The 4,793-nt window shown below is 43.7% G+C and overlaps 1 long non-coding RNA gene across 1 annotated transcript; it reads left to right on the forward strand.

Moving 5' to 3' along the window:
• The first annotated feature begins 2,395 nt into the window (after positions 1 to 2,395).
• Positions 2,396 to 4,013, forward strand: LOC144888909 (uncharacterized). Its single transcript, XR_013621466.1, has 3 exons — positions 2,396 to 2,460; positions 2,605 to 2,661; positions 3,918 to 4,013. It is a non-coding gene; the product is annotated as an uncharacterized LOC144888909 (long non-coding RNA).
• Positions 4,014 to 4,793: the final 780 nt, after the last annotated feature.

Raw genomic sequence — 4,793 nt, forward strand, 5'->3', positions numbered from 1 at the left:
CTTGAAAGTGGTTTGATGTCAATGAAAGCTAGTCTGTTGGGAGCCGTTGGTGAGGTATGTGGATGGACAAAAGGACCACCGAGGCACTCGGAAACATGGTGGTGGGATGATGAAGTTGGAAAGAGGATTGACGAGAAGAGGAAGAAGTTCAAGGAGTGGCAGAAGGCGAAGGGTACGGGAGCAGAAACAGCAGAGCATGAAAGTTATAAGGCAGCCAGGAAGGCTGCAAAGAAAGAGGTAGCAAAGGCGCAGGAGGCATGAAGGAAAATGTTCGGAGAACGCTTGGATTCGGAAGAGGGTCAGAAAGCAGTATTCAGGATTGCAAAGCACATAGCGAAAGAGAGGTGTGATGTGATGGGGGTGAGTTGCTTGAAGGACGAAGTGGGACAAATCGTTGTCGACCCAGATGGAATTAAAGGAAGATGGAAAAGATATATGGAAATGCTGTTGAATACAGATAATGAATGGGATGGCAACATAGAGAGCAACCCAGTTTTAGTACCGGCAGAGAAGATAACTGAGAAGGAAGTTGAGGAAGCGATAAAAGCAATACACAACAACACAACAACATGCATTTTAAGGCCATGTTCCCTGCTAGAGCGGGGGTTAGCCCTTGATAAAAGCAATGAAGAGTGGAAAAGCGGGAGGGCCGACGGGAGTTGTGGGAGATATGTTGAAGGCAGCAGGAAGTTGGGGTGTGAAGAGAATGACAGAGATCTGTAATCTGGTGGTGAAAGAAGGCCGCATTCCAGTGGATTGGGAACCGAGTACCCTCGTCCCTCTATACAAGGGGAAAGGTGACCCTCTGGAGTGTGGCTCGTACCGAGCGATAAAGTTATTGGAGCATGGAATGAAGGTATTGGAAAGGGTGTTGGAGAGGAGGATAAGGAAGAAAGTGAACATCGACGAAATGCAGTTTGGATTTATGCCAGGAAGAGGACCGACAGACGCGCTTTTCATTGTGAGGCAGTTACAGGAGAAGTACATGGAGAAGAGGAAGAAGTTGTTTTTTGGGTTTGTTGATCTGGAGAAAGCATTCGATAGGGTTCCACGCAAAGTATTGACATGGGCATTGAGGAAGTTAGGAGTGGAGGAATGGTTGATCAGAGTAGTGATGGCAATGTACAAAAGAGCGCGCACGGCTGTAAGGACGAAGGACGGGAACAGTGGTGAGTTTGAGGTGAAGGTGGGAGTGCATCAGGGGTCGGTACTAAGTCCACTACTATTTGTAGCTGCGATGGAGGTGCTGGCTCAGAACGTAAAGGAGGGTTTACCGTGGGAGTTGTTGTATGCAGATGATCTGGTGTTGATTGCGGAAAGTATGGATGGACTGAAGGAAAAGATGAACAAGTGGAAGGAATGTATGGAGACAAAAGGTCTGAAGGTGAATATCGGAAAGACGAAGGTGATGGCAAGTGGTAAAGCATGAGGTGAGGTGGAAAGAACTGGGAAGTGGCCGTGTGCTGTGTGCAGGAAGGGTGTCGGAGTTAACTCCATTCAATGTACAATGTGCGCTGAGTGGGTTCACCAAAAATGTAGTGGTCTGAGAGGGTCATTTACCAGTGTGGCAGCTACATTCAAATGTAAGGTGTGCACAGAGGGAGCTGCAGATGGAGGAAATGTTGAGTTGGATCTTGGAGACGGCGTGAAGCTGGAAGGTGTGAAAACATTTTGCTACCTCGGAGACATGCTGAATGGAGAAGGTGGATCAGACTCGGCAACGGTTGCTCGAGTGAGATGTGCATGGAAGAAGTTTCGGGAACTGAGTGGCGTGCTGATGAGGAGGAGAGTGTCGCTGAAGCTGAAGGGAAAGGTGTATGCTGCATGTGTGAGAAGTGTTATGATTTATGGGAGCGAGACATGGGTAATGAACGTAGAGCAGCAACGAAGGCTGGAAAGGGTGGAAATGCGAATGGTTCGATGGATGTGCGGAGTATCGTTGAGAGAGAGGAAGACAAATGGTGAATTGCGAAAGATGATGGGAATATTGCCTGTGATTGATGCTGTGAAGAGGAACAGGTTGAGATGGTTTGGTCATGTGTTGAGGAAGGATGAAAGTGACTGGTTGAGAAGAGTGATGGGAATTAATGTAGAAGGAAGTAGAGGACGGGGAAGACCGAGAAAGACTTGGCTAAAGATGGTGGAAGAAGAAATGCAGGCAAGGGGGTTAACAAGGAGAGATGCAGAAAATAGGGCAAAATGGAGAAGATTGTCATGGGGACCGCAAGGCTAACCCCCGCTCTAGCAGGGAAAATGGCCTTAAAATGCATGTTGTTTAGCAATGAAACATTCAAATCTTCAAAAACAAAACAACTTTTCCTTTACTCGTTTCTCAAAAATGAAAAATCTCATTGCCTTGCCCTTGAATGTTGCTGTCTGATGTGTGCAGGTTCACTCGCTTCCCATATTAATCTTCTGAGGACATTTACAGAAAAAGAGTTGTGGTTTCCCATGAAGCAGGTGAGCTGAAGTTGGTTTCAGCCTCAGTGTGATGTTCATGATGTGGTTTGAAATATGACAGAAAGAATTGCACTCAAAATTGTAAAATCTTAACAACCACAATCTGTGTCCATGTTTGAACACTTCATCTCTTCCTCCCCCCAGATGGCTGATGCTGTTGAGTACATGCACTCCCAGAAAATTGTGCACAGGGATATAAAGGTAACCAACTACACCAGTGCAGACCGTGATACGTTCTGCATAACACTCCAATGAAAACCATTTTTTGGTGGAGCAAAGGCAGGAATGGGAGTGGGAAGTGGAGGAGGCAGGAAAGAACAAAATTCATATTGTTGGGTGATGACCTACAATGGACGAAAAGAGGGGGGAATCTGTCACATATGGACCCTTTTTGTGTTCATCATATAATGAGTTAAACTTGAAATATAAATATAAAGTAAGATATCAAAATTAAATACCCAATCCAGCTCGGTTGTATTGTGTGAAAAATACAGCCCCCACTGTTGGAATTTGTGTTTAATTTTGATATCTCTATTCACGGCGACATTGTGAAGATGTTGTACATTTCCTATTTGGAGGTTGCCCATTTCTCTGAAACTGATTGTCCTCTTGGTAGTTTATCCAAATTTAAGGAAACTCTCCTCAAACTCTCACAATTTAACTTCCTGACGTCTGGTAACCTCATCCTACAATCTCAATCTTGGATCCGAATCCACTTACACACACTCGGTTTTGGTCAATTGTCCATAAATGCTGTTCTTCCTCAACCTCCTCCACCGTGTTCAGATTATTACCTCATGAGAGGTCGAACACCCCGCTCCTCATTGGATTATCGACGAACTCATTAAAAGGCAATCCTGGGCAAGATCACGAAATTCTTCCTCTGCCCTTTCCCTGTTTCTGAACCCAGTCTTTCCCTGGCACATTTATATCACCCACAATCAGTACTCTTCCCTCACCACAATCCTTTCTGAATTCTAAATGAACCTTTTAATCTTACTTTCCGTCACCCCAAGAGCCTCATTATACGTGCCTAAATTGTCTCCCATCCCTAATCTCTATCCGCACAGAACACTCTTCATTCATTCCCTGCTTCAGATCGCTCTTTTTTGTTGATACAATGTTGTCCTTTTCCGAGATTGTGACGCTTCCTCCGATTTTCTCTTTCCTTTCACACCTCTACATCTTGTGACCTTCGATTCCTCTCATTTAGGCAAACAAAGTCTCACTTCCTGCAACTCTATCGTTTATACTCCTCGCTATCTGCTCTCGCTTCAATCTCCTCCATTTTATGTGAACTCATGACTGACATTGGAAGAGGATGTTTTTTAAAGTTTTCTCTTTCTGGAATTTTTTCCTGACTTCCCATCCCATTTAAATTTGCATCTTTCCTTCAACATAGTTTGTCACCAAATATGTTATATATTTTAACATATTGATTTCTGTTTATTCTCCAGACACAAAACGTGCTTTTCAGCATTAATTGGATCGTGAAGGTCGTCGACTTCAAAGGTGCCAGACCTTTTTTCACACGTGATGAGAAAATGTTTACCTGCTGTGGCACACGTGGCTATATGGCACCAGAGATCACAGCACATGGCTACGAAGGTCCCCCAGTCGATGTGTGGGCACTTGGTGTCCTGTTCACAAAATTATTTGTTGGACTTCAATTTGATGGACGAAATATTATTGAAGTGAGTATTGTTGAAAATGGTATCATGATCATGAATGTGCTGTGTAGGAGGTGCTGATGCGAATGGTGTGTTGTGTGAAGGGAGTCTTGAGTATTTCACATGCAGTGCCTTGAGAAGGTATTCATACCACTTGATGTTTTTCACATTTTGTTGTGTTACAGCCTGCGCCCAGGGGCATTGTCCCTATTTTTTTAAAGCCGTATTATATTCTACACATAATCTCTAAATAAACATAGCGCAATGTATACACTTTTAAAAATCTACCTTGGTCATTATGGGTGCCTTCTGAATGGGGGCCTGGCACTGAGGTGCCATAGGAGCCATTGTAAACCCGGCCCTGGAGCTCTAAACGTTCTCTGATATGTAGAATGTAGATCTGCTGGAATATGTGACAACTGGAATATAATTGAAATTCAGCATTGCTTGTGTTTGAGACTTTTTTCTATATCTGTGTATTTACTGCACCCCCAACATTTAACTTTTTTTGCAGATAAATAAGTGCGATTAATACACTGGAAAATACCTTAATATACAGTGCATTCAGAAAGTATTCAGACCCCCTTCATTTTTTTCACATTTTGTTATGTTGCAGCCTTCTGCTGAAATTGTTTGAATTCATTTTTCCCTCATCAATCTACA

Source organism: Myxine glutinosa (assembly GCF_964187855.1).
Source record: "Myxine glutinosa chromosome 7 unlocalized genomic scaffold, kmMyxGlut1.1 SUPER_7_unloc_1, whole genome shotgun sequence".
Taxonomy (NCBI): Eukaryota; Metazoa; Chordata; class Myxini; order Myxiniformes; family Myxinidae; genus Myxine; species Myxine glutinosa.